Genomic DNA, 22950 nt, shown 5'->3' on the forward strand with positions numbered 1-22950 from the left:
ACAGTCTTATTCCATTTCCTGCCTCGATGCACTTAGTCACATAATCTCTTACTCTTCTCACTGTCACTATCTTAGAGATACAACAGGTGTGCATGTCCCATCACATATACTTTTACTGGCTGTATTTTACCATTTACCAATAATTCAGGGACCTCAGGGCATTTGGACTCTATTTACTGGCTCCTGCCTTAAATATTGTAGGATGTCATAGGCTCTGAGAGTTTGCCAAGTTTCTACCTTTTCCTTTGTTTTCCTTCCTGCGTTTGCAGGCTTGTCTGTGCTATCACACCCCTGCCCCTTGTAGCACACTCCTTGATCATTCTCTCAGGGAGTTTTCTCTGGTGAGAAATTCTCTAGCTTATGTTTATCTAAAAACATCTCCATGTCACCCCCAGGCTTGAAGAGCATTCTCCCCAGACGCAGAATTCTCTTTCAGAATGTAAAAGGAAATACTTGCAATATCATGGTACCGTCTTCTGACTCTTAATATTTCTATTGGGGAATCAGATATCTCAGTAATTATAGCTCCTCTGAAGATACTTTATATTTTTTTCCTTTGGATGCTGTGGTGACTTGCCCTTTGTTACTGATTTTCAGCAGCTTTCTCCTACACTCAGCTGCGCGTGTGTGTTCAGTACTGCTTGGGGCTTACAGGCTCATCGGATCTGGGCGAGGTCCGTGCCAGTCTAAGTTTTCAGGAAATATTCAAAGGTGAAGGGAGGGACAGTCACAGAACAGGAAGTGTAAAGGACGGACGACCGGTGAAGGTCAAGGAAAAGAAGGGAGTGGGGAACATGCTACGTACAGCTTCATGGAGGGATGCCGCGGGGCGCCAGTGTGTTCAAGGCTTATGAAGGCACCTGGACAGAAGGGCGTTCTCTAGAACGGTTCATCGGAGGAAGGGCGAGGGGGGGGCTCACTCGCCGGTACTCTTGCTTCTTGTCCACTGTCAGAGACCCCTCGTGGCTGGGGCGTCCCCACACTCCTGCCTTTGCCGTGCAGACGCTCGAAGCCCATTCCCAAGCCCTTACCGAGTTGTTAAGTGCTGGGACGTCCGCACACACGGGGCCAGGGTCCTCTGTGGCAGGAGCAAGGGAGTGAGTCTGAGGAGGGGCATGAACCGTGCTCAGTAGGGGGCTTCTCCTCAGTTTGGGGACATCGTCTTCCCGTGGCCCTTCATAGAGCCACGCTTGGCAACCTTTGAATTTTGGTCACTAATGTGCTCGACATATTAAAGGCAGGTATTTCAAAGTCTGTGACTCAAACTGAGTTTTCGATTCTACTGAGAAATTATTGTTAACTATGTTGGGTGTGATGATGGTCTAATGGTTGGGTTGTTGGAATTCTACATGGAAGTCCTTAGAGGGAAAGTGATATTGCATCAAGGACTTGTTTTAATGCCCCCAAGGGTGTGTGTGTGTGTGTGTGTGTAATTGTTGAAGATGAATTGTACACGGGCGTTCATGAAATTGTACTTTCTTGAACATACACCCAAAACTCTCCAAAATGAAAAACAAAACAAAACAAAGCAAAACCAGGTATTAGCAAGTCTGATTCTGATAACGGCACTCTGAGGGGAGCACTTTAAGAGTCTTCTTCTGTTTTCTCGGTTGACATTCCTGTTGCTTTTGTCTTGTGGGTTGGGTTGTTACCCAGCGAGGGTTGCACATTGCATAGGACAAGCAATAGGAGTGATGTGGGGGCTGGTCGGATGTTCTCCCTTGGGTGTGGGGTAAGGGGGAGTTGTGTGCTCTCCTGACTGGCGGCTGGGACCCAAGCAGCTCAGATTCACCATAATCCCATCTCACACATGATCTGAAGCTCTGAGAGATGGTTCATCTGGTCACCGATTCCTAGGAAGTTGGTCTTCAGGGTCCCCACTGGAGTGTGGGTGGCCCATGGGGACTCCTTTGCCCTTCGGTGGGTCCCTCCACTGAGAGGCTGCCAGGAGCTCTGGATTCATCTTGCCACTCTCGACTGCTTCTTTTGGAACTTCCAGACATCTCTGGGAGAGGTGGCCTCAGAAGCTGGGCTCCCCCTTCCGTCCTGCCTCTTGTTCCCAGATCTTGCCCCATAATTCTTGGCTGAATGTTTTCTCTCTGGTGCTTCGAGGCAGATGGTTTTTCTAAATGATATTTGCCCACTGTTCCAGCTGTTCTGGGGGAGGATGGGGCCAACTGGCCAGCCTCCCCAGCGCCATCTGTCTTATGTCTTCTCTCTTCCTCCTCCTTAAATGGGTCTCTCCCTTGCCTTCACTATCTCTGCTGCTCGGGCTCCTGTCAAGGCTGTCTGGGGGGACAGGAGGTTGCTCTTGTAGCCCTCAGGGCCGTTGATGCCCACAGAGCCCGTGCCGGCCCAGCCATGGGGCCCCGGATAGCTCGAGTCTGTTCATGCAGCTGGTGCGCCCTCGGACAGGCACAGGTGACTGAATAGATCACACTTGGAGACAGAGGACATGGCCCTGGTGCTGGAGACCCCTGAGCTCACAGGAAACGTCTGCAGATAGCATCCGACCAGACTTTCAATTCTTCCTAGTACTTGGCCCATACACTGTGTCGCTGTCAGTCAGTGGACCCGACTGAGAGCCCTGAAGTCTTCCCGGAAAACCGATGAAGGGTGGGCTCACCGCGGTGACTTCGCCTGGCACAAATCACATCTCTTTTGGAGGCCGCTGTTTGGATGCTTTTAGGGGACATGATGTGAGTTAAAAGTGTTTCTGAGTCTCTAAAAGGTAGTGCAGAACTTTGGCTGGGATTCAGTTTAGTTCTGCAAACATCCAGAGTGGGAGGGAATGAGGGAGGAGGGGATGGAAGGAAGAAGGGGTGAGACGCACGGGTCAGTGGGATGGGCTGTTGTCCCACTGCCATCCTTGGAAACACCAGCAGATCCAGGGCTGACACGTCTCATGTCCACCTGAAGAGCAGCCACAGCTCAGACCCCTGGCCCTGGAGCCGTGTTTCAGGCAGGAGCACCTGGGCAGGAGGGAGAGTGAAAGTTTCCCAGGGGTGCTCCTTGCCTGAGAGGCCGGTCTGGTCTTGAGCTGTGTGTGCCTTCCCCACCGCCCCCACTGGGGGTTCTTTTTGGGAGAGAAGCTCATTTACAGAAGAAAGAAAGGGTTGACAGATTTAGCATAATCCTCCAACCCCTGCACGAGGGTGGGTGAAGCCCAGAGTAGCAGGGCAAGCCCTGTGTGAGTCTGTCTTCACCTTCAGGACCCCAACCCGTGCCGCCATGCCCCCCATGCTGATGACACGTCCAGGGGTAGAGCCCCAGCATGCAGACGTGCTCACAACGCTTTGCGTGAATTCAATTCTTCAACCTCTGGAACAGTCCTATCAGTGCGGAGCTCTCCTGTCCCCGTTTTATGGATGAGGAAACTGGGACAGGTTAAGCGTCTTGCCCAGAAAGCAGTGGATATAGGATTCAGACTTGGGCACTTTGGTTCCAGAGTCTCTGCTTTCCTGGTAAACTTACCCGGGTCTGAGCACGAAGCCGTCCTGTTGGGTGGACACCTTGCTGGGGACAGAGAGGGAGCTCCACGCTCATCGCCGGAGAAGAACGAGACCCCCCGGCCCCCCGCCACCTCCCTCCTTCAGCTTCCAAGTTGAGCCTCGTGGAATCTGGAACCACAGACAAATGGCCCCAAATCATGGGACTTACGAAGTACATCAGAGTTTGCAGTCACGACGGTGATGGGCAGGACATCTTAAGCTTCAGCCAAGTGTTATAAGTTTTCTGATTCACACAAGGTATTTAATCTCTCTGCTCCGCTGGTTCTGTCTCCAGGAAATGCCTCCGGAAGCCTTATCAGCAGCCGCAGCAAAGAGGCAAAACTACAAATGGTGCCAATTCAAATAATTCCAAATTCCGGGTTTGCCATGAGCACTTAAGCACAATAAAAAACACAGGTTTCCATAGATATCAGTCCAGTCGGAATGGGCAGAGAAATCAAGCATGAAGTTTGCATTAAATTCATCACAGTTGTTTTATTGAAGACATTACAAAGTCAAAAGCTGGCTTACGTTCGCATCGTGATGCGTTGAGTGGTGAGCTTTCCTCAGGGTGGTCTGGGGAGAAATGCCACCGGGCCCTCACTGCGGTGGAGGGGGGAGCCAAGGGACCCTGCTGAGAGACGAGAGGGTCCCCACCGTGACCAACAGCAGGGTGAAGCTGTGCTCACGTTGTCCGGGCGGTGGGCCCCTGAGGTAGATGCACAGCATGCTTGAGCTCTGGGCCTGAAAAGCACTAAACCAGCATTCTGGAGCCTTCCATGAGGAACCATGTGGAAGGGGAGGGGTGGGCCGGTCCCCTTGAGCTCACAGGCTGGATTGCCGCAGCGCAGACATGCTGCGGGGGTTCCCCTACCTTCCTGAACTGACTTACCGCCGTTAGCTAGGAAGGCTGTGCGCAGGGGAAGGGATACCCAGATACTCTGGGAGTAATAGACGCAGGCTCTGAAGTGAGAGAACCCACCCCAGAGTCAGGACGTAGCTGGGTGGGGGGTGGGAAGTTTAGAGAGACATGGAAGTCCGGCCCAAGTCTCCAGTGGCTCTGGAAACCCATCTTGTGGTTATTTTCCTGGTTCCCGAGCATGCAGTTAAGACAGAAGTACTTGATCATGGGCTGTGTGCTCACATGAACCCCTTGCTCTGGCCCAGAACAGGTGAGTGGGCTCCCCGGGACCTCCCCTCCAGCTGAAGCCAAAGCCATTACAGCGTCTCTGGGAGGACGGCAGAGACCGTCCTCACAAGCACGCAAGGTGCAGAGATGCTCTCCGCCACCGACCCGTGCACGGACAGATGGCTCTGGAGAGTGAGAGTGACTTGTCATAAATGTCACCGCGTCTGTTCTTCAAGAGGTGGTCTCTTCACCAGGGAAAACCAGCACAGCCCTCGACGCGAGGGTCACACCTTTCCTTCTGGCTGGTGCCTGTTCCTTCTCTTAATAAACAGGAAGTTGCAAAAGCACATGCATTCCTTGGGCAGGAAAGCTGCCCTCCTTCAAGGTCTTGGGCCATTTAATTCAGAAAGAAAAACTGCCTTTTCCAGACTCCCTTGCAACCAGGGTTCCGGAGATAAATTCAGTTCCACTTAGATCCCCTAGAGCAAGGCTCAGCCAAATCTGGTTTGCCCTCTGGTCTTCCCAACAGGAGCGCGGAACACTTGTCCTCTTACTGTCATCCATGCCGTCCTGTCTCTATAGCGGTCTAGGGCAGTAGTTGTGACAGGGACGCTATGGCCCTCAGAGCCAAAAATAGTTACTTTCCAGCCCTTTCCGGGAAAAGTTTGCTGAGCCGTGGTCTAGAAGTTTTGGACGGCAGGGTTGAGGCTATGTGCTTTTTCTAAGACTTCTGTCTTTGCTCCTTTCTCCTCCAGGGGCTCCCTCTCCCGTTTTCCTACACTCAGTTTGGAGTATAAAAATGTCACTCCTTGGATGTGTTGGGGCATGAGCCCAAACAGCTCTGAACTTGGCCTGGTGTGGCTCCAGCAGTGATCTCAGAAGCAGTAATTCTCCCACTGGGCTGGTTCTTACTGTTCCAAACGTCATTCCAAGAATCCTAACTTAAAACGTGTTCCTTCGGTGGTTTTTAAAACCCTTAATTCCCAGTATTAGACTTTTTCCCAGTCAGGCGCTGACAACTTTTTTGGTGTCCTCAGCTGGATTCTGACCCCCGCGTATGTCACGTCTGTGAACAGGTATTGGCCAACAGACCATCCATTTCTTCATGTACACATCGATCGTTTATAATTTGTGACATGCGTGCACGCGCTCTCCACATAAATCCAAGACAAAGACAGCACGGCCCTTTTTACTTAATAAACTAAAAGGCAAAGACTAACAGTCTCTTACGAGGCTAGCAGGCTGGTTGGGTGGACAACCTCTGGGGGTGGCTTGCTGGGGACCAGCCGGGAACTGGGGTCAGTTTCCACTTTCCCAAGTGCAGGGCGATCACTGAGGAGAGCTTTCTCAGCTGTCTGGGGTCAGCTCCGCCCGGTCTCCACGGCTGCTGCACAAGAGTGGAGGTGGGCGAGCGGGGAACGTGTGGGTTACGCAACCTGGCTTCCTCATTAGATCACCTCTGATGGTCAGGCTTGGGTGTTAATTAGCAGATAGCTGGGCTAAAGGGAAGCCTTGTTCCATCCACAAAAGAGCTGAGGGTGACAAACGGGAAGTCAATTAAGACGAGATAACGTCACAGCTTCGGGCAGAGGTAGAGGCCATCAGTCGTCCTCTTTACAAGATGATCTAATTCTGTTTTCTGAGTTACCCCGGGGCGGGGCTAGGGTTGGGCTGCATACCAGGACCAAGGTGTCTGGGGACGCTGCCAGCGTGCAGTCTCCAACTCAGCCGCGCTCTACTCTCGTCCTTGAGCCAGAGGACAGTACCCCCTGCCCCCGCCCCCAGTCCCAGGCGGCTCAGTCACCGAGTCAGGCACAGAGAGCCCTCAGAAACTGCGGGACCACTCGTTCCGTCCTCGTGCAGAAAGTCTGTTGGGCAAAGTTCAAGAGTCCAGGTTTCCTTGTTTTTCTCCCCCTTTTTCTTTCCTGCGATCTTGCCATCTGATGTCCAACCTCCCCTCATGGCTTTAGGGGGAAAAAGAGTAAATTTCTCCAAGGTCGTCATGAAAGGAAGAAAATAAAGACTAGTTCTGGAAGGAGAAACGGTAGGTTGACCCCTGGTCTGCCAGCACAGAATCTCTTTTTAATCCAATATCCAGCGGCGACACGTTGGGACGCATCATAACAGAAATGCACACTGTGCTGACTTGGGAAGGGCGTCCGTATCTCTCCCAGAAGAGACTCTTGCCGTCTGGGACACCTTCGGGGCACTGACCAGACGTGCTTTTTAAGACAGAGGAGAAAATGAGAGTAAGGTTCCTGGCTTTCCTGACCCGCGGCTGGTTTAGGCAAGACGGCGGCAGGATGGCCGTCGTGTCCCCTGTGGATTCCGGGACATCCCCTGTAAGTAGAGCTTCAAGGTGAAGCCCCTTCCCAAAGAAACGGAAAGGAGACCCTGGAAACAGTAAGTGCAAAACCAGAAGGAGCTGCAGAGGGGTCGTAGGAAGGACATGGGCCTGCCAAGCCCACTCTGCCCTTGAGTCTGGTCACTGGCGACCCGTCCTCGCAGCTCTGGTCGTCGCTCTGGGGCTCAACACCGTTTTCGTGCTGAGTTTCTGGAAGATGCTTGCAAACAGAAGCCCGGTGCCGGCAGAGGAGACGTGGCGCAGGTTGGCTGTGCTTGTGGAGCCGCAGGCGGGACGCCACCTGGCTCCCGGCTCCCGCGGGTCTCGGTGGGGCCCGAGCGGGCTCCCAGCGGAGGGAGGGTCGCCCGTGCGCCCGCACACGTCCCGCAGCCCGAGGCCGCCGGGCGGGCAGCAGGGGCTGAGGGGCTCCCGGGCCGACGCTCCCACCACAGACGTGGCCGGGGGCAGCGCGGGAGCCGGACAGCTGCGAACGTTCTGTCCTGTGTCCTCCGTTGTTGTTTTGTACACACACATCACACACACACACACACACACACACATCACACACACACACACACACACATCACACACACACACACACACACATCACACACACACACGACACATCACACACACACACGACACATCACACACGACACATCACACACACACACACACGACACATCACACACACACACGACACATCACACACATCACACACATATCACACACGACACACACACACGACACATCACACACGACACATCACACACCACACACACCACATACACACCACACACACATATCACACACATCACACACACACGACACATCACACACCACACACACCACATACACACACACCACACACACATATCACACACATCACACACACACACGACACATCACACACCACACACACCACATACGCACACATCACACACACATATCACACACATCACACACACACGACACACACACACACCACACACACCACATACACACACATCACACACACACGACACACACATATCACACACATCACACACACACACACCACACATACCACACACACATCACACACATCACACACACACATCACACACATCACACACACACGACACACACACACGACACATCACACACCACACACACCACATACACACACATCACACACCACACACACACATATCACACACATCACACACACCACACACACCACACACATCACACATACCACACACACCACACACATCACACACATCACACATACCACACACACACATCACACACATCACACACACCACACACACCACACACACAGATCACACACACCACACACACAGATCACACACACACACCACATACACCACACACACCACGTACACACACATCACACACACACGACACATCACACATCACACACACACACCACATACACCACACACACACACACACACACGACACATCACACACCACATACACACACATCACACACACACACCACACACCACATACACCACACACACCACACACCACACACACACATCACACACACCACACACACACACCACACACACCACACACACATCTCACACACACATCTCACACGCATCTCACACGCATCTCACATGTATCACACATCTCACACACACACGCACACACACACACTCTGCCCCAGGCCTCTGAGCCCAGAGCAACAGTTACTGACCAATCTGGCTTTTCCTCACGTATTCTCCAAAAAATAAAAAGGTAAATGTGATTTTTTCCCTAAAACACACCAGACCCAAACTGGTGAAGGCGAGCAGAGTCCTGCACTGAGCCCACTTAGAAGCCGGCACACACGATGCCACTTTTTAAGGAACTCCTGAAACCTTCCCTCCCAGGATGTGATCCGAAGGAGCAGGGAATGTTCATCCCAGATTCTGAGAGGTTTCGACGCCTGCTGTCTGGGGCACGTCAAGCCTCCTGTGCCCCACGGCTGCCCTAGAGACCCTCCCCTGGCCCCTCTCTGCGTCCACACAGACCTTCACGGCCCTGACTGTGCCAAAGCCCTTGCTTGGGGACGGGGCCATCGTGCCTTGTAAAGAGGGTCCCATCCTGCAAACTCTTCTCATCACGTGACTCTGACCCCCTCCGTCGAGAGGTGAGGTCTTCCCTCCCCGTAAGCCTAGGGGGATCCCCGTATCTGTCTCACCAACAGCGGCCAGAAAAGTGATGCTGTGGGATTTTCCAGGATGGGCCTCAAGGGCAGGAGGGCTTCTGCTTGCCTTCCTGGGGCGCCTGTCCTTGGATTGCAGCCACTGTGCTGGGGACAGGCACAGGCCACATGGAGAGGCCACGTGTGGCAGCTCTGGCCAAGAGCCAGCATGGCCAACGGCCATCCGTCAGGGGGCCCTGCCCCGCTTCATGTCCCCTGGCGGCTCCCCGCCCCAACTCCTGACCCGCAGACCGGGAGGGGTACAGCATTCCTGCTTGCCGGCGTGCGGTCAGGGGCGTGGGTCGGGCTGTGCTGGGGGACTCCTCCAGGAGCCTCCCGGGCCCCAGCTCTGCACCGGCTGCCCGTGGCGGTAGACCTCAGCCACCGAACTTGGGGTCTTTAAGCTCACCCCCAGGTTCCTCTCTAGAGACATCCCTCATTGTGCTCTCTCCGTCTGTGACGGAAGTCACGGCGGATGTCGTTTCCCCCTACGTGGTGCACGAGGGTATGTGCACTGTTCATGTGTGGATTTGTGTGCCTAACCGGGTTATGAGGAGGAAAAGGAAAATCTTCATAAAATAACATGAGTTGCAATACATGGTCCTTTCTCCAGCAAAGCAGACCGTGTGCTCCTAAAAATCACTCTGTTAATGGAATTTGGGGCAAAGTAATAGTAAGGCTTGCTGGGGAAAATATGATTAGCAACGAAGTGCTCAGGACCTATGTCATCTTATGAATAACTTAGTGCTAGACAGACGAGAAACCTCGCTGAGCTCTGTCCCCGGCCAAAACATCTTAAATTCTCGGTCAGTAAAGAAATACCATAAATAATGCCATTTACTTTGATAAGCCCATGAAGTTTGGGGGCAGGGGTGGTGTTTGGAGGAGGCGTGGACAGAAGGGCTGTGTCACTCACAGGATGAGAGGCCACCGTGCCCGGAGGGGTGGCTGGGGCTCCCGATACTGTGTCTTCCCGCCAGCTTGACGTGGAGCTCGTGCTGCCCCGGACGGCAGACTCGTCACCCCGGAGCCCCCCGCAAGTGATGTTCAGTTGCCATGAAGGGAAGGCGGCTGGTTCTGTCCTAGTTTATTTGATCTTAAATTACTTTATTGCTGCTTCTGATGCCATTTCTCTGGGACCATAGGATGTGGACACGTGATCTCCACGTCTCACCAAATGTTTCCCTCTTTCACGGTCCTCCTTGGCACTCGGGACTGTCCTTTGTCATTCACACCTGGGTTCTTCGAGCCAGAACGTTTGCGCACGGGTGGGTGCTGCTTCGAGAGACGCCGACGTTCAGGAGCCCAGCCACACGCACGGGAGCTGGGGGCCCTCCTCACTGATGCTGCGGGGTGTGGTGGGGCCCAGAGCCAGCCCACGTCCCCGAAAATGGTTGATTTTGTTTGTTTGCGTCGTTTTTATTGGGTGACTTTATTCTCCAGTTCATCTGCTGGGATTGTGGCGGGTTGAAGACGCCGCCATCCTCTCCCAGCCCACCTTTGAGAGGCGGAGCCCGTTTCCTCCCCCGGGAGGGGGAGGGGCCGGGCCGGGACCTCTTTGAGCCCCAGAGAGCGCAGGGGGTGGGGTGCTCTGGCCTTTGTAGGCTGGGCGATTGCACCCTGGGGACACTGCGTCTCTGAGCCCAACCCCAGTACCCGGAGATGCCCAGGCACCGCGGGGAGGCCTTGCGGAGGCAGCAAGACCCTGCGGTCCCAGCGCAGCGAAGCTATCGCTGACACAGTCGGTGCCAGCCTAGAGGCCCCAGGCCAGTCGGACCTTCGGGGGTCCACGGTCAACACTATAAGGATCAGAAAACCAACCCGTCTACTCCAGTCGGCGGGCAGAATTTCAAGTGTAGGTTAACAGTTTCAGTGCCTTAAGCCACTAATATGCTGGGGTGGTTTGTTGTGATGGAAACACAGCACTGAGTGGTATGTGAGCAGATTCATTCCTTCCCATGTGTGTTGTCACAGAGGACACGGCGGGGCTACACCAGGGGACCAGGAGGCAGCAGGGAGGCACCGGGCAGTCAGTCGTAGTGCCTCCAAGTAAGCGTCTGACAGGAGGGGTCGTATTCATCCGAACATTCTGTCTCTGCATTTGAGATTTTACACTCACACACACACTCACATGTACACACTCACACACTCTCACATGTGCACTCCCACATACACACAGTTACACACACTCACTCCCACACACACGGTCTCTCTCACACACACACACACACACGCACACACACACACACACACGGAATCACTCTGGCAGCCCAACCACAGATGCAGACTCGGGATATAGGTGTTGTTTTTGTGACTCAAGGACTCTAAGTGGCTTGTCACTAGGAATGTGATTTCCTGAGATGACGAGATACTGTTGGTAAAGTCCCAGACAAAATTGAGGAAAGTGTCTTAATTTACATGATAACTGCTTTCTTGGAAACTTCAAAACGTCACCATCCTGCGTTAAGATGTCCCCTGTGAGTCTGTATCAAAAAAGAATATTAAGAAATAGGAAATCCTCAAAGAAAAATGAACTTGGAAAAAAACACCTTTTTTTCAAACACAAGAAAATGAACGAGACAGGAAATGTGAGAGGTTGGTAGTGGGTTAAGAGGGTACATGAAGTGGGGCGCCTGGGTGGCTCAGTGGGTTAAAGCCTCTGCCTTCGGCTCAGGTCATGGTCCCGGTGTCCTGGGATCGAGCCCCGCATCGGGCTCTCTGCTCAGCAGGGAGCCTGCTTCCCCCTCTCTCTCTCTCTGCCTGCCTCTCTGCCTGCTTGTGATCTCTGTCTGTCAAATAAATAAATAAAAAATCTTTAAAAAAAAAAAAAAAAGAAGGTACATGAAGTAAGGAAGCGTGTGTCCGGGGTCCGGCCCAAATGATTGACACTAATCCCGCTTCTCTTCTTAGCTTCTTAGCTTCCACTTCTCCATTTCTGATACGGTTTTATAAAAACTAATCCCTTTTAACAAAGTAAAACAAAAACTAAACGGTTGGTTCCCGGCGCCTGTACCACCAGGCAAATTAAGAGAGATTGTTCTGGAAATCATGTTGTAACTGCCCCAGAAACGCTGCCGGACTTCGGACTTGTAAGGGCAAGTCGGGGCGGCCGGAGCAGTGAGCGGATGAGATAATTGTTTTCTACACACTCGGACAGAAATCATGCGTCTGTGAGTCCGCTGTGAGACGGCAGAGGGAAGAAGTCATTTGCTCAGTCCGAGTGTGTGAATCACAGCCCGGGAAAAGGTGTTGCCAAGTCCCAGAATCTGCAGGGACATGTAACCAGTTGGGAAGGGACCGTCAGATGGCCAGCCTAGACTAGCGTGTCTGCGGTGTTTACAGGAAGCCACACTTAGGGAAGAGTCAGCGGTCTTATGTGCCAAGGAGGGACAATACTGCTGTAGGGGTTCCACGTCCCTCAGAGAAGCTCTGGCCACAGCGTTTTCTCTGCCTCTTCGTCTTGTGCAACGCTTTGGCACCTGCTCCATATCGATAGGAACCCAAGGAGGTTCTCCAAGAGCCTGAGCGAGTAGACAGCAATGGAAGGAAGGAACTTCTGGGTCCGGTTGAGATGTGTTCACTGCTCAGAGAGGACAGCTACGAATAAAATAGATTCTAGAATCCCCACAAGAACGAGATCTCTAAGAAAGATTACTAGCAGCCGTTTTCGGGGATGGTGAGTGTGGGTTTCTGCATTTAAGCCATGAGACACTGGGGGCCACTGCTCTGGAGGGCTCTGATGACATTATGTTTTGTGTACTTTTATTTTATCCCTATAACCCTGAGCAGCAATTGCAGATAGAAGAAGGGAGAATGGGTGGTGTTCCAGGACCAAAAGCCTTACTTGCCCCCAGATATTTCCTTCTGGATTTTACTGGCCACCATCAGTGCCAGAATTTCCCAGGTTTGTCTGCTGGAGGCAGGGCATAGGAACAATATAGGAACCACTTGAAGCCATTTTCTGTCTCCAGTGTGTAAGCACAAAAGTTCTTCCTGAGGTGGTGGGGTTGGCTCAGGGACAAGCGGAAGGAGCAGGAGGTAGTGGGCAGGGGCAGACAGCTTGAAGGAAGACTCCGTTCCGCGGGGTGCGGCATGGGCCCCCAGTCCATTCTGCGGACTACCTGAGGCCGAGTGGCGGGGGGCAGAGCGTGGAGGGTGCTGGCAGAAAGAGTGGTGGCCAGAGGCAAGAGGAATCTAGCTCAGAGCCCACTGTGCAGGTTTACAAAACGTCTAGAGCAGTGCACTGGCAAGACCCCTGCGCACGAGGGTGCGGTAGGTGTTCTGGAAGAATTTCTGGTCCAGCTCGGCCAGGGGACCCTCACATACCCGCACCCCCGCCTGCGTCTTGCACACCGAGTAGCACCATCCCCTAATGAACCGAGGTGGTGAGAAATCATTAGGTCCCCGGCTGCCGGGACCCAGTTTCGGCTCCCGTAATTGCTTTTGGTGCCCGGGGAGGTGGAGATTCTTGTAATGCAAACACAGACGCACGATGCACGTGTGCCACGCGTGTGAGTGGATTCGCGCGGGGTGTGACGGTGGTGGGGTCCCAGGGTCGACTTGACGTTGCACTACCCAGGGGAGTCCCCGCCGGCCGAGCACCCCGGGTCGAGTTCCGGAGGGACACACGCAGTCCCAGCCAGGCTGTGAGAGCATCTCTCGTGCCCTACTGGGCCGCCGGGGCCTTTGTGGGGCTCCCAGCTGTGCTGTTTCCCAGAGGCAGGGACGGGGTGGGAGAAAAAGGAGAGAAACCTGGGATCCCGACAGTCCTGCTCTGCAACAGTGAGGCTTCGGGTGGCGGAGCCGCACCCTCGAACCACGGATTTATCATCTTTCCCGGGAGAGAACGATAGCTCCTTTTCCAGGGCCGGGGCTGTCTGATACGACATAAGCCTCCTCTGCCCGCCGTGGGGGTGGGGGGCTCCCCAACTGCCAGCCGGGTGAGGATGACGACGGTGAAGACGATCCCACCCCTTCTCCTGCATGTCCAGTTTTCAAGCACTTAAAGGAGCCAAGAATTCAGTTGCAAGTGTTACAAGTAATTTGTAATTACTGAGAATCAAGAGTCATTGATCAGTCATTCCTCAGCCTATTTCCCTGCTAAACACACGCGCTTGCCTTTTGTCGGACAAGTGAGACGGTCTCAGCGCAAACAGCCAAGCGATACAAAGAGGAAAGAGGAAAGATCCGGTCCTTGGCAATGAACACAGCCTTAGCCCTCCAGTGTCTTCCTCTGCGTGACAGATGTGTACGTGGGCAAAGACACGGGTCATGTGTCAAGTCCTACATCACACAATACGTAGGACTTCATGACTCTCTACTTAAAAACACAGCCTGCAGTTTGTTTCCTCCATATTTCATCTAACCTTTGTCCCCTCCGTGAACGTTTCCGTTCTTTTGAGCTTGCGAAACTCCAGGGTCGGCGCTCCCGTGTTTTTGTGGATGCGCAAGACGAGAAACCAGAAATAAAATTGTAGGTCAAAGGATCTGCCCGTTATTAATGCTGGATTTACTGATTTATTTTCCCGCAAGCAAAATGTATGAGTGCCTCCAAGTCTTGCCAAGACCGTTTGTTTTCAATTTTTTAAAGGCTCTGTCAAGTGGTGGTCTTTTACTTGTAGTTCGTTATTTACGAGTGAGAGTAAACATTTAAGGAAAGGCTGTATTTCTTCCATGTTTGCACCCCTCCTTTCCACTGGTAGCTTTGCTTTGGTTTGCTGAGCTTTCTAGCAGTTTTCTTATTATTTTTGCAAGCATTTAAAAAATTATCTAAGGACACTATCCATTTTTATCCCCAATCTGTATCTTACTTTTTTTTTTTTTTTTTTTAATTTGACAGACAGATCACAAGTAGGCAGAGAGGCAGGCAGAGAGAGACAGGAGGAGGCAGGCTCCCTGCAGAGCAGAGAGCCCGATGCGGGACTCGATCCCAAGACCCTGAGATCATGACCTGAGCCCAAGGCAGAGGCTTTAACCACTGAGCCCCAGTATCTTACATTTTTAATTTTTGTGTTTTTCATAGTGAGGCTGGTTTTAAACTTTCTGTGGTTAAATTAGTTCATTTTTCCATTTATGGCTTTGGGGTTTTACACTTTCCTTAGGAAAGTCTCTTCTTTGTTCTTTCTATATTTTCCTTTTTTTTTTTTTTCAAATTCATACTTAATCCAGGAGTGATAGAACTCCTGCTTTCATTTAAATACATTTCTCTTATACATATCAGTCTGTTTCTTGACTCTGAAATTCTGTTCTGTTGATTTACTTGTCTTTTTCGTGCCCAAATCTACTCTGTTAGAGCTGTGGAACACTAGCAGGGTGGGGCCCGACCACTTTTCCCTCTTGCGTGTGTCTTAGAATTAGCTTGGCAAATCCCACTTAAAAACTGGTTGAGGTTTTGTCCAGGTTTTCTCCGGCCATCGAACGGACAGCCGTGCTGTGGTTCGTGTGCAGTGTAACATTAGGCAGGGATAGAGAAGGATTGGACTGTGGGCTATACGACCGCTTGGCTGAACCCCAGAGCCGTTAGGCCGAGTGAAGGGGTTAGACACAAACGAGCCCATCGGCAGGGTTCCGTTTGTGTGAGCGTCTGGAAGAGACCAAACTGGCGGAAAAGGTCAGGAGTTTGCCTCAAAGTGAGTGTGGGATTGGCTGGTGGGTGCATGGAAGAAACTCTGGGGCGATGTTAACGTCTCGTACTCGAGACCAGCTGTGCTACACACAGGTGTATCCTCCCAAACCTTAGGAAATGTTCTCTTAAGGTTTGTGCATTTAATTGTAATACAAATTTTCCCTACAGAAAAACCCGTAACATGTATCTGTTCTAGTGAATGGTAAGTACAGGACGTATTTGGGGGGAGATGTAGTTTAGAAAGACGGGTCGATGTGCGCACAGAGGAACGGAGAGGCAGGTAACTCGTCTGCCCGGCACAGCAAATACGGGGCCACGTTAGTACTGGCATCTAGGTGGCGGGTATGTGGGGGTTCACCTGAAGTTTTTCAACTTTTCTTCACCTGAATGTTTTCGTGGGAAGGCAAGGTGTGAGGTGGAGAGCCGACAGGACGGCTGGCGCCACGCTGGGTCTCTGGGCCTCTGTCCCCACGGCTCCGAGGCCACGGGGAAGCCCTGCAGAGTTGGCACCAGCGGGTGACCCCATCCAGTTTGCTTGCTCAGAGCCTCCTGCAGGGTCCCTTCGGGCTGGGTGAGTGAAGAGGAACCCACCCTCTGCTGCGATATCCCAGCGGGAGGATCCCCCGCCGGGACGGTGGTGTTGACGCGGGAAGGAGGGAGGGTTCGGGGTTTCTAGCCCAAGCGACCGTGCTATGCCGAGGGGGGCAGACCGGGATTCCGGTCTAATCTCGTTTGTGCTGCCCGCTTGACCTCCAACTTGAGGTCGGGGCTTGGAGACGGGGCTGGAGGTCAGATTTGGAGGCCGTGAGTGTGACGAGGACACCAGGAAGGCAGACAGGAACAGGCCAGCACTTTAGAGTTGACAAAGAGGAGCTCTAATCCCACAGCCCGTGAGGACACTCAGTGTTGGGGGGCACTGGGGTTAGGGTCTGAGAGCCAGGCTAGGGGGCAGAGATAGGGGCCAGCCAGCGTGGACAGGTGAGTCCCTGTGTCCGGTGCTGGGCTGACTCTGAGGTCAGTGTCATCCTGATGAGGGAGGGTGGGAGGGTTCACAGAAATGGGGAAAGGGCATAGGGCAGTGGGCATGGGGGGACTTGTATTTAGGGTGTTTTCCTGTTAGTGGGCTTTGGGGGAATGGGGCAAAGCTGGAGGCGGGCGTCAATAACGGGGCGTGCTGGGATGTCCTGCGGGCTGACCAAGGAGCCCTTGGTAGGGGGCTCACCGGACAGCGGGGGCGTCAGCCAGACACCCACTGAGGATGGGCCTGTGCCCAAGGGTGTGTCCCCCTGTCTGTGTCCCTCTCAGGGTATCAGTGAGGCGGATGTTAACCTGGTTTCCTTTTTGCTCTGGGAGTTTGTTCTGGGGTGCTTTCTTGTCTGTATGTGTTCTACTGGCACAATTTCCCTACGGTTCACGTCTCCCAGCGGTGCGCTGTGGGTCAGGCCTTCCCTGCTCCTGGGTGGGACCCGACCTGCTGTGCCCCCAGGGGCACGCGGCACCAAGAACTGGGGCCGTGGGGATGGCGTCCGGTCAGGGACGTCAGGGACGTCAGTCCACAGGGACACCTGTGGGCTGGTCTGTGCCCTGCTTGCTCGGACCCAGTGGCCTCCAGGACAGGCTGGGAATTGGCCATCAGAAGAGCTAGTGCTTGGGCCTGACCTTGCCCCCGAGCGTCCTACCTCACGGGGCTCCCTGTCACGGGCGGGCTGGGGCTCGCCCCGGCCCCTCTCTCTGCGGGTCCGGCAGGCACTGCCCCTGTTCTTGTTTCTTCAGCAGCATGGATCCCTCGTGCCTCCCACCTGGCAGGAACCCCTACTGCTTCTGGCTTCCTGACGGCCGTTTCTTACTCCCTGCGGCCCCGTGTGGACTGTCGTGGGCAGCCTTTCTGGTTCTCTCAGACCCGCACGTGAGCATGGTCTGCCCTCTCGGTCAAACGCGTCTCAGTGGTCGCTTCCTTGGAGGGCTTGTGGCCTCCCCCCGATCCCGCCACCTCCAGCTCAGGGTCCCCCACGCACGTTCACCGTCGTCCTCACTATCACAGCTCCGTAGAACTTTCCTCTTGGGGGAACGGCCTCCGTGTCCTCTCTGTGTCGGCCTCGTGCCAGTCTTGCTCCACCCTGGAGCTCTCCCCCGCCGGCCTCGCGCCCCCCGGGTGCCCTCTTGCCCTCACTGGCTGCCAGCCCCTCTCTGCCTCTGCCCCGGGACCCCAGCCCACACCGAGGACCCCTTCCCCCTTCGGGCCCCGCCAGCCTATGGGCCCGGAGTGTGCTGGGCCCTGTGGCTCTCCTCCAGAAGCCCCCCAGGGCTCCTTCTGCAGGAAGGGAGAATCCTGGAAGGAGATGGTACTTTCCTGAGACCTTGCCAGGGAACATCTCGTCCCCAGAGACATTAGTGACCGTGTGTTGTGCGCACACAGGGGTCTTAGGCCAGGAGCCCTTCCTTCAAGGCACGCGGGCCTCCGCTCACCAGAAATCTAAAATTGCTCCTCCGGGGAAAGGTGAAAACGGGTCCCGCAGGTGTGGGGAAGCCCGTTGGGGCACAGGGAGGTCTGTATTTCTGTCCTGCTGCTGGGAGGAAGCTGGTGGCCAGGACGACAGTTGGCGGGCTGGGCAGGCAGGCCCATCTCAGCCGGCACATGGCCCAGTGGCCCGGGACCCTATAATTAGGAACCCCAGATGCTGCCATCCGGGCCTCGCCCACCGCACACAGGGCTCCTCCTGCCCTCCCTCCGAGGGTATTTTGGAACCGGGGGATTTTGATTTTATTTTTGCCTGAGATTCGCCTCGGATGGAAACAGCCGCCTTGATTGATGGCCCAGGCCTCGCCGCCTCTGCGAGCGCTTCCCCGAGGTGCAGGTCCCTGTGGCTTCAGCCAACGGCAGCAGGAGGCCTGCTGAGGTGGCTGTGGAACCCCACAGCCGTGCCTGATTTCCGGCAGACGTCCCAGATCCCCGGCAGGAGAGCCCACCACAGAACAGGTTGCGTAAAACGGGTCTCTCAGCGTGACCTGCCAGCCACAGGACGGTCACGCTGGGCCAGGAGAGGGCAGAGATCCAGGCCGTGCTGTGCCCACAGCCCAGAGTGTCCCTCTTTCCAGGACAGCTGGCCCTGGGCTGCCAGGAGAAGCCTCTCCACTGACCCCTGTCCTGCGGGACCCTCAGAAGCACCTGGGCCCCCAAGGAAGGGGGCACACCATGGCAGACAGCCCCCAAACCCCATCTCCCTTCTCATGCCAAGCTGCATGCCGAGGGCAGGACCCTGGAGCCCTGGGGGTCGATAGCCCACAAGTGAGCCCATGACTGCTTGCTGAGACAGTGGTGCAGCGGCCCCCACACCGGCCGCAGGGTGCAGGGTTGGGGGCATGGTGGGTGCCCGGGAGCTGATAGCTGTGCTCTCTCATAGCCCTGTCACCGGCCAAGGACCAGGCACAGGCATCTGTGCACTAGGCAGATAAGCAGGGGGACTCCATCCTATGCCGGTGGTGCTGGATGCCCAGAAAAAGCACAGGGGAGTGGAAGTGAGGGGCAGTGGGGAGGGCAGGGTGCTCTGGCGAGCTCGGGGAGCTGCTGCCGCAGGCACCAGGGCGTTCGCACAGGGAAGGCTGGAGGCCTCCGGATTCACACCCCCGACAGCGTTGCCATCAGAGGGCCTGGGGTCTTGCGGGTGGGCAAGCTGGGGCTGAGCACCCCGCGGTTTGGAGACCGCAGGCTGGGATTTGAGCCGGGTCACCCTGGTCGCTGTCAGGACCTCAGAGGAAGAGAATTGTTCTGAGGGTGGAGAAAGCCAGCGGCCTTCTGCACGTGCAGACGAACGAACGGTCTCCGTGTCGCAGAGCACACGGGTGAGCCCGGGAAATAGCAGAGTGCGTGGGACGAACTCTGGTGGCCTCGGACCCCGCTTCCCCCCCTCCACGCCTGGGTCCGGCCTTTCCCGCATCCCATGGACCCTCCCTCCCTCTTGCTGCCTCGTCTCCCTCCTGTCCTGCTCGTGGCCCATTCCATGAGCATCTGGCACCTTCTCCCCTTGGGCAGGAGCTCGCTGGTGCCCTGGGGTGAGACGGGTCGCTGAGGTCCTCCCTGGGGAAGCCGCATCCTCCCAGAGTGGCACAGGGTGGATGGAGCCGGGAGCGGCGGGGAGGACCGCGTGTGTGCTGGGACAGCCTGTGCTGGGCTCTGAGACGGCCGGCGTCCTGGGTGCGGTCAGTCAGCGGGCAGACTCTGAAGGGCCCGAACGCCTCCACCTGCGAGGGGCCGAAGCTCTGGCGAGAGGACGTGGGCAAGAGAGACCAAGACTCCCTTTGCTGCTCTACCTGCCGTGCGACCGTGGGTGCCACCGGGCCGCTCTGTGTCTGGGGAGCTCTCACGGGGACAAAAGCTGTCCCTCTTCCCTTTGGCTCCCCGGTGGCTGTCCCACCGTAGCGGTGTGCTCTCGTGTTGCTAAGGGTGTTGTGGCTGTGTCTGCTGCGTCACTGAGCTCTGCTCCCATCTGTTTGTCCCTTGAGTAATTTTCATTTTTTTGGACTGACTCCTTCGGCTGCCTGAAGCCTTTACACTCCTTCTCAGCGTGTTTCAAATACGTACACAGTCCATGGGTCGTGTGTCTATCTGCAGTGACCTGAGATTTCCAAGGTGACCAGACCGTGCTGTGGTTCGTCACCCACATTCGTGGCCAGGGCTGATTCTAAATTTCCGTGAAAGGCGAGTGAAGATAAGGATTCACGTTTCTTCGTTTGTGCCCAGGGACCTGTCCCCCAGATTCCACTCACGGACTCTTGGGGGACCCACGGCTGCCAGGGTAAGAACGTTGGGCTGGGATCAGGTGCGTCACGGCTTTAGGGGACCGCAAGGGAGAGACGAGGTGGCCGTCGCATCGGGACGCTGAGATTCGCTAACTCAAACGGTAAAGGGTAAATGGGATGAGAATCCCACGTTTGTACTAAGATGATTTTGTTTCTCTGTTATCTGCAGAGGAAACTCCTCTAGCTAAGGGGGCCGAGCGAGGCCTTATCGCTGAAGATGAAGGAGGATGCCCGCGGCCCCTTGCCACACAGCGGGGTGTCTGACGCCCGCATGCCTGGTCAGCAGTCCTGCTGGGCTGTCATTTGTGCCGAGCAGGGCGTGGGGCCTTCCAGGAGTACCGTAAACGGAGCCAGCCAGCACCCCTGGGGATACAGGACCTGCCTGCGGACACAGCTCCCAGACAGACACGGTCCCTACCACCTTATGTGACAAAGACTGGGCTCTGGCTTGAGAAGCCCAGTCATTTCCCTCCTTGAGACCCAGTATCCACTGTTGGAGGATGTCTAACCCCACGCACACCCTCCAGGCCACAGGCCAGATTCACCCTTCCTCCCGGAGCTGGCCCTGGAAGCCGAGAAGGGTCTCCGCGGGTATAGACCACAGGGAAGATGTGCGGGACACAAATTTCATGCTTCTCTGCGAGTCCTTGTTTTTATTCTATTTTATCTTTCCTAAAACACCGAAGATCCCTGATCCGTAACCACTTATAGAAATGCCGCGAAGACTCGGTGGTGTCTCCTTGAGAGAGTGCTGTGTTGGTCCAGCGTGCTCCCCGCTGGCAGATGGCCGTCCATGCGGCGGAGCAGGCAGCTTCCCCGGCCCGTCCGCATTCGCCGCGGGGGTGTTACCCTCGCGCTGTTCCTGGCCCCTGTGAGCCCCTTTGCTTCCGGGACTTTCGCGGCCCTGCCTGCCTCCGCGCACACGGGTGGTGGCACCCGGGGCCGCCCCGCGACGAGAGCTCCAGGTGGGCAGCCGGCTCAGGTTCAGCCCTGCACCCCCTCGGCTCCCCTCGGAAGCTGTGCCGCACCCCTGCTTCTCCCAGACCGCACCCTGCTTGTCTCCCGGGGCAGAGCCCGTGGCCACAGTCCCCTGCGAGGTCATGGAAACAAGAGGGAGAGAGCGCTCGGGTGTCATTTTGCCAGTCTCTCTGGTGAGGCAGCTTCACAGTTGCCATGAGACGAAAACAAGCATTCTTAGTAATGGAACTTCTGCTTTTTTTTTCCAAGCTACAAAATAACTCTGTTTCTATTTTCTGGTGGAAGGGTCTTTCCCCCTGAGGAGGGGCCCAGCCAGGACGTTCTCTGGTCTGCTGCTCTGGGCAGGGGTCTCCAGGCTTGGCTGGTCAGTGCTGTCCCCTGGGGGGAGGGAAAACCATGTAGGTGCCCGCTGCCAGCCACCTCACGGCTTCTGACCGGGCGGGTGTTGGTGGGGCCCGGCCATCGGGGCTGCCCAGCTCCCCGTGGCTCCGCAGGGCGCCCGTCGGAGAGCCAGCGCCTGCCCCGCCATTCCTTCAGACGCTGCAGGAAGGGGCTCGCCTCCCTCTCTGTCCTCCGTGCTCTAGGCCACCAGCCTTCCACGCCGATGTCTTCTGAGGCCTTCAAGCTCTGAGCCTGCCTGTTAAAGCCGGACCTGAGGAAGAACCAGAGTCACTCGTTCGAAAACCCGTTGTTAGTAACCAACGTGCTAGATTGAACCCCTTCTAGAAACTTCGCTGCATTTTCAGACATGGTCGGATCAAGTGCCTTTCCAGAGTCTGTGAGTCAACCCTAAAATTTTACTAGGGGCGCCTGGGTGGCTCAGTCAGTTTGGCATCTGCCTTCAGCTCAGGTCATGATCCTGGGGTCCTGGGATCAAGCCTCACATCGGGCTCTCTGCTCACCCGGGAGTCTCCTTCTCCCTCTGCCTGCTGCTCGCCTTGCTTGTGCTCTCTCTCTGTCTCTTTGAAATAAATAAATAAAACCTTTTTAAAAATGTTTGCTAAATATAATTGTGCCCCAAAATGATTTCCTTGGTGCCCATAAGCCATCAGGAGACACTATAAGTCTATTTTTAGAATGAACTAAACAAAAACATCGAACTCTTATTCGGTGCAAATTCTTTGCCTTCACTTGAGGATGCGCTATCTGCTCCACACCACACACACGTATTTTTACGGTTTGTTACTTGCTAATATCCGGTGGCTCCAAAGGTCCGAAGATGGGCCGGTTTCCAGAGCTTTGGCCGCCATCCACAGGGAACAGGAGCATGTTGTGGGGGAAGTGGGACAGGACGCTGGTGTGGGGCCCCGTGTGGTCCTGTGGCCTTTTCCTCCCACGTTTTTAACACGTGGGGCATGATCGAGCTGTCACCCGTCTAAGTGGGAG

At 55.1% G+C, this 22950-nt stretch overlaps 1 long non-coding RNA gene across 1 annotated transcript in view; it reads left to right on the forward strand.

The window, feature by feature from the left end:
- LOC125083400 (uncharacterized) overlaps positions 1 to 22950 on the forward strand; it is a 144252-nt gene that overhangs the window by 113203 nt on the left and 8099 nt on the right. The window lies entirely within an intron of this gene.

The sequence above is a fragment of the Lutra lutra genome, chromosome 13 (genome assembly GCF_902655055.1).
Source record: "Lutra lutra chromosome 13, mLutLut1.2, whole genome shotgun sequence".
In the NCBI taxonomy this organism is placed as follows: domain Eukaryota; kingdom Metazoa; phylum Chordata; class Mammalia; order Carnivora; family Mustelidae; genus Lutra; species Lutra lutra.